Source organism: Erpetoichthys calabaricus, chromosome 7 (assembly GCF_900747795.2).
Source record: "Erpetoichthys calabaricus chromosome 7, fErpCal1.3, whole genome shotgun sequence".
Taxonomy (NCBI): Eukaryota; Metazoa; Chordata; class Cladistia; order Polypteriformes; family Polypteridae; genus Erpetoichthys; species Erpetoichthys calabaricus.
In genome coordinates this window covers 172,577,772-172,591,562 of record NC_041400.2, presented here as the reverse complement: position 1 = coordinate 172,591,562, position 13,791 = coordinate 172,577,772, and positions in this window count along the sequence as shown.

The window sequence follows — 13,791 nt, the reverse complement described above, 5'->3', positions numbered from 1 at the left end:
CACTGCCACCTGGTGGAATCCTCCAGATTTACTTAAAGTACGCACGTAAGGTTAGACAGTACACTACAGTGCTGGCATAGCAGCAGCGTCCTCAAGTGCAGGAAGCAGGCACGGACACAGGTTAAAAGGGAAAGAGTTTATACAGTATTTGGAAAAAACTATTTTATAAGGGTTTCTCCCCACCTCAGCCACAAGTACAGCAAGCACAACACAGCACACTCTGTCTTTTCCTCTGTCTGTCTCTCACTTCCTCCTCTGCTCCTCTCGCAAGCTTCATCCTCCTCTTCCTCCCTATTCAGGCTCCATGATGTGAGGCAGGCAGCTCCTTTTATTTTAGCCGCCCAGAAAGTGCTCCCTGTCTTCCACATACATGGTCTGTCTTCTGAGTGATGTAGAGACTCCACAATCCTGCAGCTTCCCCTGGTGGCCCCCACAGGACCCAACAGGGCTGTCCTCCCGGGACTACACTACCCAGCATGCCCTGCAGGCACCCATGTGGGAATCTGAGCTATCTAGGATCCTGGGGGAGATAAAGCCCTGTATATGCTGTCTCCCCTGACCTCCCATCCTGAGGGCATACCGGCCGGGTAAGGATGCCGGCCGTCTTTCACACTTCTCATCTCCATTGTCAGGTTGCTTGCATGGCAGTAATGTGTTCTCCCTGTCAGCCTGACTCAGCTGTGTTTTTTGAAGGCCTTGTCACCCAAAACATCCTCCGGGAGCAACTTCTCCCAACCATCCAAGAACAGTTTGGTGACCAACAATGCCTTTTCCAGCATGATGGAGCACCAGGCCATAAGGCAAAAGTGATAACTAAGTGGCTCGGGGAACAAAACATCGACATTTTTAGGTCCATGGCCAGGAAACTCCCCAGACCTTAATAACCATTGAGAACTTGTGGTCAATCCTCAAGAGGCGGGTGGACAAACAAAAAGCCACAAATTCTTACAAACTCCAAACATTGATTATACAAAAATGGACAGCTGGCGTTAGTCAGGATTTAGCCCAGAAGTTGATTGACAGCATGCCAGGGCAACTTGCAGGGGTCTTGACAAAGAAAGAAGGGCCAACACTGCAAATATTGATTGTTTGCATAAATGTAATGTAACTGTCAATAAAAGCTTTTGAAACTTATGAAATGTTTGTAATTATACTTCAGTATACCATAGAAACATCTGACAAAAAGATCTAAAAAACACTGAAGCAGCAAACTGTGTGCAAACCAATACTTGTGTCATTCTCAAAACGTTTGTCCACGACTGTAGTCAGGTTTGGATGGTAAAATCCTAGCAGGGCAACTTCTGAAAATATTTTTGGGACTTCTGTGTTTTTTGGACTCCCGAGTCAGAACCCATTTATCTGTGGAATAAAAAGGTTCACAGTGGCACACTTTTAACCTTTGGTTACAAAGGCCAACACAGAAAGAGATTTAGCTGAGCTGACGTGATCAGGAAGCGCTTCACTCACAGTAACCAGATGCGGTCTCTAACACGGCTGACTAAAGGAGCTCTACTATTAGCTCATTTACAAGGAGACCACTTCTGAGCTAAATGTTGCGAGTTCACAACTGATCAGAAGTTTTCTCTTTAGCTCACACTGCAAGGAGTTCACTTCTGAGCCAGATGTTGCACATTCGTGGCTGGCCACCGACAGTTGCCATAGCTATAACCTTCAAACTAAGATGCTTCGTGTCACACAGTGCAAATCTTTGAACTTATATACTTCATGGTGTGAGTCCATGGCACTTCACTTGGCGACTAGAATGGCAGTTACAAAGTGGAAAGGTGGGTCATAGTAATGACATTACACAGGAAAGGTGGCGGTCGACACAGGAAGAGATCCACTGACATGATCAGGAAGCGCTCCACTCACATTGTTCAGAAGCCGTCTCTGCATGGCTGACTAAATGTGCTCTCTTATTAGCTGAAGCTGCAAGGTGGCCACTTCTGAGCTAAATGTTGCGAGTTCACAACTGATCAGAAGTTTTCTCTTTAGCTCACACTGCAAGGAGATCACTTCTGAGCCAGATGTTGCACATTCGTGGCTGGCCACCAACAGGTGTCATAGGTATAACCTTCAAATTCAGATGCTGTGTGTTACACAATGCAAATCTTTGAACTTATATACTTCATGGTGTGAATCAATGGCCAGCCACTTCACTTGGCGACGAGGATGGGATTTACACAGCGGAAAGGTGGGTCGTAGTATTAAGGTTACACATAAAAAGTGGGGGCTGACCCAGGAAGAGATCAGCTGACGTGATCAGGAAGCGCTCTGCTCACAGTGTTCAGAAGCCATCTCAGCACGGCTGACTAAATGAGCTCTCATATTAGCTCAAGCTGCAAGGAGACCACTTCTGATCTAAATGTTGTGCATTCACGACTGATCAGGACCTGCTTAGGAGATCACATCTGAGTCAGATGATGCGTGATCGCGGCTGGCCACTAGCAGTTACCACAGTGCAAATCTTCAAACTGAGATGCAGTTTGTGGTGTGAGTCCACAGCAATTCACTTGCCAGTGAGGATGGGATTTGCACTGTGGATGTGTGGACTGTAGTGATGATGCTACACAGAAAAGATGGCGGCTGACAGAGAGAGAGATCAGCTGATGGCACCAGGAATCACACAGGAATATGAGCTGACTAAGGGAACTCTCCATTCAGCTTGTGCTGACAAGTTAAGGGTTCGCGGCTGACCACTGCCAGTTCATCATGGTGCAAATCTTCAAAGTGAGATTCTTGATGGTGTGAGTTCACAGCAATTTGACCTGGAATTGCATTCTGTTATAGTGGTTTTAACTGTTTGAAAAATATGTAAAAAAAAAAAAAAATAACGAATAACTAAAAAAATGGAAATGCTTCAACTTTCAAATCAGTTAACAAAGTCCTGTACTGATGCAAGACAAATATGGTAAGAGCTTTTAATGCAAAAGGATCAGGAGATGAGACATGATTGAGAAAACAACAAGTGTTGAAATCCGAAGTGACAGTTGACCAGTTGTGAAGTTTCAAATGCTAAACAAAAAAATTAAAGTTTTTTATGCAAAAAAAAAAAAGAGTTCATAACCAGGGATAAACAAATCAAAATAACAGAATGCACCTTAACAAGGGAAGATACTCCGGAATAGAAAACGCCAGTCTTTATTACGGCATTCGAGATGATGTCACATGTTGCATAATCCCAAGTGATTCTGGGAAAAATCACCGTGGCAGTACTCTACTTTAAACCGTGTTCTTGTGTTTCAGCCAGGGTTCTTCTGAGTTCAAATGTCTCTTTTATGTCTGTTTTGCTCATTTTTTATGCTAACATCATTGATCATTTAGCTTCTTTATGTCTAGGTATCTTTTTCTAAGTACTTTGTGTTTTTTGGGTGGTCCCACAAAAGGCAGGGTCCACTGCCTATCAACTGTCAAGGGACTGTGCTCAGTCCTATAAAGGCTGAGAAAAATCCACAGTCCTTTGCGGTTCATTTTGAATGTGCTTGTGTGTGTTGGTGAGTTCTAGTGTCTTCTGCTTTGATTTTAAAACCCTGGCTCTGTTTCTTGAGTTCTGCTGGATTGTGTTTTGGAATTTGTTTGCTTTGGATCACCTTTCTTGTTTCAGTCAACTCCTTTTGCCTTTTGTGCTGTTTGCAGCTTCACTATTAAATAGCATCTTTTTGTATTAATAAACCTTTTATGTATAAAGATCCTGAGCTTGCCCTTTTCTGAACAACTGGGCTTTGATGGTTTTTTCCCCCTTTAGTGGGCATGTTAAGTCATTTTGGGACTGTGAATTGGACGCTATATAGCACCCGACCCGACACACTAAGAACTTTTATTTTTCTTCACCTGTAGGGCACGTCTTCTCCGTGAACCCCACAGGCAATACACAGTCCCAAAAGCACTTTAAGGCAACACAAAACACTTTTCTGGTGGCACCACCACTCCTCCTGTCTAGCTTCGTCGTCGTCCTCCTCCTCCTCCTCCCGACTCTGGCCCTTGAGTAGTAGCTGCAGGCTCCTGTTGTAGCCCTCCCAGAAGTGCTCCAGGTGGTAATTGGCCTAAATAGGCTGCACTTCTGGGTGTGGCTGCCTTGCAGCTCCTCCAGGTGGTGGCCACAGCGTCCTGAAGTCCCACACCTGTGGCCCCGATGTAACCCAGGAGGGCTGCCACCATGTGTTCTGGGGGACATAGAGTGCATCCCATGGCTGCTCCCCCGGATTCAGTGTTGAAGGGGCGTCCCGGCCGCCCATCACAGGTCTCATTATATTGGAACTCTCTAGTTCAGTGGTTCTTAAACTTTTTCTTTCTCTCACAACCCAATTTTGTCATTTTTGTATTTTTGCGACCCACAATTGGTGCAGAGCATCCTGAAGATCCAACCCCCATTGAGAATCCCCACCTGTTGTTGTCCTTCCCCTTTGGAGAATTGCAGCTGGTCGACATCCTGCACAGGGGGTGTAGTGGTTTCAGCTTAACCACAGCAATCCTTTACAAGGCATTCTGCAAACCGTTTGCGACCTTCTCCCATTCAGTTCTAATGTGATTCACGGCTCAGCGTGACCCAAGTTCAGACATCAAACGACCCAAAATGGGTTGCAACCCAAAGTTTAAGAAACACTGCTCTAGTTCACAACAATATGACATGACAATCAGACGTTATTAAAATTAAACTTTATAAATACTGCATAATGTGAGAAATGAATATGAAACTCGGACTCCTTGGGATACAAAACCCCAACAAGTTGTACTCAGACTTCGAAGGAACAGCAATTTAAAATGAAAATGGCACATTATAACAACATGCCTGAATGTTACGCCATCCATACATTTTATAACTTCTTTATTTTTATATTCATTTTATTTATGTTAATATGTTTTATCATTATGTCAAAGATGTTATGAACTTCAAGAATAGTTCATTTCATTTGTTAAGCCCAGGAAGTGTTGCAAATAAAAGAAAAAAGTACACAATAAATAAGAAATTATTTTAGCCATTTTAAAGTGTGAACTACTAATCCATGAGCTTTTTCTTTCTGGCATTTTTAAGTACATCATAATGGCTTTTCTTTTGCAACTGACTGCATTTTCCTCTTGGTATTGCAGTTAAAAAGCACATCATGAACACATTAGAGGCACTCCTATTATATTTAGTATTAAAAAAACAGAAAGTGTAAAAGACGCCGAGTGAGTGAATTACAAGACTTGCGACTTTTATTTACTGAGGAGGGTGATGCAAACAGACTGAGCACAACGTAATTATCAAGTGTATTGCTGACCACCGAGGAGCCCTTTTGGTTTTTATAGCACAATTCACAAAATGTGAGCATAAAATGTGCCGGTGGTTGTGGTTTTTAATTACATGTCTAAAATGGTTTGCCCTTCTTTGCGATATTCCGAGCATTGTGTTCTTTTTCGACTTTTATTGCAGTTGAACACATGTGGCTTGAATTTGATTTTAATGTCCTCTATTACTCCTTCTTAATTTGGTGTCATATATTGTCTCAAAATTTAAAACACAGACATTCGATCTGTAAAAAGAGAAGTGCTGCAATGTTATTTCACTTATGGAGGCGGCTTTTCTGTTTTTTATATTAATTTGGTTCAGAGCTTAAGGGCTGGCAGTGATTGAAGGCTTTTGGAGACGGACACCAATGTCACTATTTTGAGAACCCTTCGAGGTGGGCTACAAAATTTTGAGGGTACATACAGTCACTGGCCACATTATTAGGTACACCTTGCTAATAATAATAATAATAATAATAATACATTTTATTTATATAGCACCTTTCCCATGCTCAAGGCACTTACAGAATTTAAGAAAGAACAGCAGGGTATACAGTATATAGAATTGTAAAAATCAGATAAATAAATAGAGAAGATTACGACAGTGAATTCAGAGAAAAAGCCTAACAGACAACATAATTGATGATCTCGCACACACACACAGGTTACATGAACATCTTGACATAAAGGTAAACTGAAAGAAGGGTAATAAAGTCAAGTAGAGCTAAAAGCCTTCCTGAACAGATGAGTTTTGAGTTGTTTTTTAAAAGAATTCATGGAGTCAGCTGACCTGATTAATTTTGGTAGGTCATTCCAGAGTCTGGGCGCTATACAGCTGAAGGCCCTGTCACCCATGGAGTGTAGATTAGTGTGGGGTACAACAAGATTACCAGAATCAGAGGACCTTAGTGGGCGGGCAGGCACATAGTGATGGAGAAGGTCAATGATGTAGTTTGGCGCGAGGTTATTTAAAGCTTTGTAGGTTATTAGTAGGATTTTATATTCGATTCTGTAGGACACAGGGAGCCAGTGAAGACGGAGCAGGATGGGTGTGATGTGCTCGCTGCTGCTGGCTCGAGTAAGGACTCTTGCAGCTGAGTTTTGAAATAAGCTGGAGCTGTGATATAAGATTAGAAGGGGCACCTGTCAGTAGGGAATTACAATAATCGATGCGGGATGTGATAAAAGCATGGACATGTTTCTTAGCATTAGAAAAGGAGAGGAAGGAGCGAACACGGGATATGTTACGGAGGTGAAAGTAAGAAAGTTTCTTAATGTGATTTATGTGGGTGGAATAAGAAAGGGAGGAATCAAAAATGACACCAAGATTCTTTACAGTAGAGGCAGGTCTGATGAGATCACCACCAAGATGGACTGGGAAGGAGCTCATTTTATTAAGTTGCACTTTAGTCCCAATTTGCAGGAGTTCAGTTTTGTTGCAATTTAATTTTAAAGAGTTCTGCTCCATCCAGGTTTTAATTTCACTGTGGCAAGTTGTGAGCTGAGAAAGCTCTAATGAAGTTCCACTTTTAACATTGAAGTAGAGGTGAGTATCATCTGCATAAAAATGATAACCCAGTCCATAGCTACGAATAATATGGCCAAGGGGAAGCATATAAATACAGAAGAGAAGAGGGCCGAGGACAGAACCCTGTGGAGCCCCTTGTATGACTGGTGCTGAACTGGATCTGCTGTTGCCAAGACTAACAAACTCTTGCCTATCAGTCAGATAGGACTTGAACCACTGGAGGGCAGTTCCAGAGATACCCAGCATGTTCTCCATTCTGGACAGTAGAGTGTCATGTCTGACAGTGTCAAGTGCTGCACTGAGGTCTAATAGAATTAATATGCTGGTTTGTCCAGAGTCTGCTGCCATAAGCAAATCATTGGTTACCCGTAGCAGAGCAGTTTCACAGCTGTGCTGTGCCCTGAAACCAGACTGAAAGGGTTCCATCAAATTATTAGAGGTTAGGTACCGAGTTGGACCCCCTTTTGCCTTCAGAACTGTCATTATTCTTCATGGCACAGATTAAACAAGGGGCTAGAAACATTCCTCAGGTATTTTAGTCCATATTGACGTGACAGCATCACGCAGCTGCTGCAGATTTGTTAGCTGCATATCCATGATGCAAATCTTCCGTTCTAGCACATCCCAAAGGTGCTCTATTGGATTGAGATCTGGTGATTGTGGGGGCATTTGAGTACAGTGAACTCATTGTTATGTTCAAGAGACCAGTTTGAGATGATTTGAGCTTTATGACATGACACGTTATCCTGCTGGAAGTAGCCATCAGAAGATGGGTACACTGCGGTCATAAAGGGATAGACGTGATCATCTACGATACTCAGGTAGGCTGTGGCATTTAAATGATTGGTATTAAGGGGCCCAAAGTGTGCCAAGAAAGTAACCCACACACCATTACACCACCACCACCAGCCTGAACCTTTGACACAAGGCAGGATAGATCCATGCTTTCATGTTGCTGACACCAAATTCTGACCTCACTATATGAATGCTGCCGCAGAAATCAAGACTCATCAGACCAGGCAACATTTTTCCAGTCTTCTGTTGTAGAATTTTGGTGGGCCCATACAAATTGTAGCCTTAGTGGTTTGTTCATAGCTGACAGGAGTGGCACAGAGTGTGGTCTACTGATGCTGTAGCTCATCTCCTTCAAAGTTCAATGTGTTGTTAATTCAGAGTTGCTTTTCTGCATACCTCAGTTGTAATGAGTGGTTATTTGAGTTACTGTTGCCTTTCTATCAGCTCCAACCAGGTAGGCCATTCTCCTTTGACCTCAAGGCATCAGTAAGGCATTTTCGCCCAGAGATCTGCCGCTCACTGGATTTTTTTCCCTTTTTTGGACCATTCTCTGTAAACCCTAGAGATGGTTTTGCATGGAAATCCCAGTAGATAAGCAGTTTCTTAAATACTCAGACCAGCCCATGTGACACCAACAACCAGGCCACATTCAAAGTCACTTAAATCCCCTTTCTTTCCCATTCTGATGCTCAGTTTGAACTTCAACAGGTCATCTTGACAATGTCTACAGGCCGAAATTCATTGAATTGCTGCCATATGATTGGCTGACTAGACATTTTTGTTAAGAAACAGTTGAACAGGTTTATTTACCTAATAAAATAGCCGGTGAGAGTACAATTCACCGGTGAAACCTCACTTGAACCACTATGTGAAGTTCTGATCTCTATGCCACAGGAAAGATGCTAAACTTGTAGCGGGGCCACATAGTGTTTAAATGTCAGTTCTGAGTGCGTCTCGTTTCATTGTCCCGTTTACTGTTTGTGCATCAGTTTATGCCGTCCCCGAAAAAGGGGACGGATGATGGAAGGAGACCACAGCCGCAAACCTGGAAAAACACCTGTTTTCAATCAATCAATCCCAGCCGTCACAGGACTATATAAGTCATCAGGAGGAGAAGGAAAAGGAGGGAGGAGAGAAGGAGATTTTGTTTCAACATTACGACCACGAGCAACCTGTACCTGTTTTCCATATTGCGCCTATCCATCCAGTTTGTTTTCCATCTGCCGGATTTATTTCAAGGACCTCACCACGAGATACCCCGGGGTAGGACTTAATCATCCACCACATACACGAGGATTCACGGTGAGGCTGTTCCATTTTTTTCCGGGGAGAATCAAACAACTCTATCACTAATTCAGTCATCCGCTTTCAGGACATTTTCTTTTTTACCGGACTCACGTACTCATTCATTTTCAGTTTGTCTTTCATTGTCGTTATTCGTGTTGTGTGTTTATTTGTTACAGGGACAAGGGAGGGTTTTTGTTGTGTGTATATATATATATTTGGTGGTGTCTTATTATTGCTGGGGTGGAGGGATATATTTATGTTTCTATTTTTCTATGTCATTTTACTTAATACATATAACCCATTTTACTTCCCGTTTTTGTGTGCTTATATTTTTCACCGTCGATTGTGGGGAAAAGTTCAAATGGTAAGAAGTACGGCTTGATAGTAGATTATTTCTCAGTTAATTATCCAGGCCACTGGTCTTGGAGGTGTAGCTGCCGGCTGGGTAAAAGGGGTCGGTCGTTACAAACTCTTAGAAAAGACTGAAAAATAGCAACATCTTTGTTTGTGAACTGCAAGAGAAGACGTAAGACGCTAAATCAGTGTGTTGTACTGGCACACACATAACCAGGTTAAGACGAATAACTCAATTAAGACAGAAACCTGGTTACTTAACTATCCATATTTACACGCGCATGTAATCTTCAGGAGTTCTCCGCTGCCAAAATGCATCAAAGTCATTGAAATGCACAAAACAAAGAGATAAACATCTTTATCGTCCCCTGTGAATTTGAAAATAAGCCTATGATAATTTTCTTGTGTCTTATGAATATGTTTAGTCAAATTGATGGTTTATTTATAGGTTTCTGTTACAGGATTGCATGCAGCAGACTCTTTTCTACTTAGCTGTGTGACTGAGCCCTACAAAGTACCGGAGGTACGTGTGCTTCTTGCCTTCCACCCAGCGCTGCTGGAATAATAATAACACAATAAGAAATTCATTAGGTTACTCGTTACTTTAAAAAGTAATCAGACTGTAACACAGGTTCCTTTTAACATGTTACCCTACTACTCTCGAGATTAAGTTTAGTTATGTACGTTCAGCTTATCAACACAAATTTGGCAATTTCTGAAATATTAAAACTGATCATTTCAGACTGGTGAAGGAATAATGCAATTGCCTGAACATTTCTCTGTGTAAATTTATTTTGTGGACGCTTCTACTCGTGGCTGATAAGATCGTTGTAAGGGACGGCCGGCAGCCTAATCTGGCCAGGATGCCCAGAGAACGGAAGGATGGGGGACACTGCCTCCCACAGAATGCTTCATAGCAGCTCTCTTGGGTGACAGCAGTGACTTGGATTCACACAGGGCACCATGGGACTTGGAGTTCCACATTTCAGCCCTGTTGGGTGCCGTGGTTGCCGTCAGGGGGAGCTATCAGGAGCCATATAGCATGAGGTTTCTGCCTAACCCAGAAGTGCTGGCAGACCACGTGGGTGGAAGAGTAGAAGAACTTCCAGGTTGGCCAATATAAAAAGACTGGGCCGACCTCAAAGGGGCAAGCCAGAGTCGGGTGGATGGTGGACAAAGCTTGCTGGAAGAAAGAAAGAAAGAAAGAGAATAATTGTGTGGACAGTATTGTTTATTTACTTATGGCTATAGTGCTGGGAAAAGCACTGTGAGGAGTCTGACAAAGAATAAAAAAGCTTGTGGTGCCTTTAACTTGTGTCTTCAGTGTCTGGGTGTCGGGGTTGAGGAGCAACAGTGCCCTCTAGTGTCCACAGCATGCACAAAGAAAATACTTGCGCTGGCTGACAGAATGCAATGGACATGCACAGACTACAAAATCTTTAAACAGTAACCTGGGTTAAGGGTTTACATGGCCGCATAATCAGATCTACTCTCTGTTAAAGACATAAAGTGGAGCTGCAAAATTCCGAGCTCAGTTCCAGTATTTGCATGTTGACTCTGGAGACTTACGTGACGAGTATACAGGGCAATCTTTTTCACGTTTACAGCAAGTCACAGTTTACTTTGGACTACAAGCCCCCCTTGGTTTCTCTCAACCTCCTAAATTGATTAAATGGCTGCAGGACCCCAAAGTCCACACTTTAGAGCTTCCAGAAGTTTATACTCCAGATTAAATTTGAAATACGTTTTCCACATTATTACACTGTCTACCATGAGTGTAAGAGTAGGAACAGACTAGCACCCCACCTCCTGGTTTATACTCAGTGCTTCTGGGATAGCTCGAGGTCCCTCAGAGCCCTGAATAAGGGGGAATTCAGCTATGGTAAGATGAACAGCTAGCACTCTGAAGCATTTTAGTATTTTTGCAGCTAAACCAACATTAAAAGACCAACTTTTATTTTATACTGGCCAAAGTAACCAGCATTGCTTTGGTGTATTTGTAGAATCAGGTAAGGAAAGAGGGCGGCACGGTGGCGCAGTGGTAGCGCTGCTGCCTTGCAGTTAGGAGAGCCGGGTTTGCTTCCCGGGTCCTCCCTGCATGGAGTTTGCATGTTCTCCCCGTGTCTGCGTGGGTTTCCTCCGGGTGCTCCGGTTTCCTCCCACAGTCCAAAGACATGCAGTTTAGGTGGATTGGCGATTCTAAATTGTCCCTAGTGTGTGCTTGGTATGTGGGTGTGTTTGTGTGTGTCCTGCGGTGGGTTGGCACCCTGCCCAGGATTGGTTCCTGCCTTGTGCCCTGTGTTGGCTAGGATTGGCTCCAGCAGACCCCTGTGACCCTGTGTTCGGATTCAGCGGGTTGGAAAATGGATGGATGGATGGATGGTAAGGAAAGAAAGCAAAGGTTTATGTTTTTTAAATAGCGACTCTGTTGTTATTGCCAGCTCTCCTACCTGTCTGTCCACATTGCCTGTCTATCAATGTCTCCGCACTCGCAGGTCAAGAATTTGTTCTTTTTGGGTGTGATTTGATTACAGAATTGCAGTAACTTCTTGTTGGGTTGTGACCATAAATACCATCATGCCTTACTCATTGTGTTAGTCCAAGATGGCCAGTTTATAGTGCTTAGATTATCAAGAAAAGCTGACAAACTAGGAGTTAAACAAGGACCCTTTGATTTTCCATTTGTTTTGTGCTGAACTTCCACTTTTGATCAAGCCTCACCCAACAATCCTATACAAAAGTGCATGATATTCCTTTTCATATTACAATAGACAGAAGTAGCACACGGCATTGACCGGGTAAGTAATGTTCAGCTCTGGTCCTTTTGTCTACTAGTCTGCTTTAGTTTGTTTGGATGTTTCACTTGCTCAGGTGGCGCTGGTGTGCAAACCATAGCACATAGAAAAACAAACAAACAAAAATCACTGGGACCCCAAAATCAAAAATATTAGGTTCTAAAGTAGTCTTTCGAGTCTATACGGTCTTAAGAAGCAACAATGCAAAATCTGGTCCGGATCAGTCAAGGTGTGTAGTATAACACGTACAACATCAACACAGTCATGCGTTGCATTGGGAACATACTGTAGAGACAGACAGACAGACAGACAGACATTCTATTTTAAATACAGATGGCACCTTTAAATAGTGAGAACCATCCCAGTGTGCTTTCCATGCACCGAGCAGGAATACGTTTTTTTTTCCCCCATCTATCCAACTGCTGAAACTCTTAATCCAGGTGTGAGCTGAAGCCTAACCCAGAAATGACAGATAGAAGATCAGCTGTTGTGGGTTGACTGCAAACATTTAACATAAATTATAATGGTAATGTGGTATAGTGCTTTATTAACATGAACACAAATATTTTACCTACAATACTGATAAAGAACAATAGAGACAGTACAAATAGTCAATTTTTGAATTGTTTCTAACATACAATACAAGTACATGGCTTCTAATACAAATCCCATTTTTAACAATTAGAAAAAGAGAGTGCAGGCAGGATGATGTGGGTGGAAAAGAGTGTCAGGAGTGATTTGTGACAGACGGATATCAGCAAGAGTGAAAGGGAAGGTCTACAGGACGGTAGTGAGACCAGCTATGTTATATGGGTTGGAGACGGTGGCACTGATCACAAAGCAGGAGACAGAGCTGGAGGTGGCAGAGTTAAAGATGTTAAGATTTACATTGGGTGTGACGAGGATGGACAGGATTAGAAGTCAGTACATTAGAGGGTCGGCTCAGGTTGGACGGTTGGGAGACAAAGTCAGAGAGGTGAGATTTCTTTGGTTTGGACATGTGCAGAGGAGAGATGCTGAGTATATTAGGAAAAGGATGCTAAGGATAGAGCTGTCAGGGAAGAGGAAAAGAGGAAGGCCTAAGAGAAGGTTTATGGATGTGGTGAGAAAGGTCATGCAGGTGATGGGTGCAACAGAGCAAGATGGAGAAGACAAGAAGATATGGAAAAAGATGATCTGCTGTGGCGACTCCTAATGGGAGCAGCTGAAAGAAGGAGAAGAAGAAGAATTACTGGACCAAAGTCATTCCTTTTTAATTGCCTATAAGTCATATCTTAACTTATTGTAATGGCAACACCAGAACCATGAAATCTTCCTGAGCGATGCTCATATGGCATCGACACAATTATACATTGTAAGGACAGCAGCGGTCAAAATTCAGCCCATAAGCGTCCAATGTAAATGTGATCGCTCAGAGTCAAGATGCACCTCACAGCTTGTGGCCAGTCTTATGAATTTAAGTCCTAGTAAAGAAAAGATGGACAGATGGGATGAATGCGATAAAATCTTTACATTTCAGACTAGAAGAGTGGAGATAATCCAGATAAGGATGGTGTGCTTTTAAATTCTGGACATGATGCACTCTGAAACAGAACATGAGGAAAACCTTCAGCCCTTTCTCTACTGGAAGTCCTGTTTGAAATAATACTGCATTTTTCATCGTCATCTTCAACAGAGCAGCTTACAGTAAAGTTGGTGTCACATTACATGACTTCTAGTTGGGAGGGGGGGATGTCAAAATTGATGAGCATGACAGGTTACACC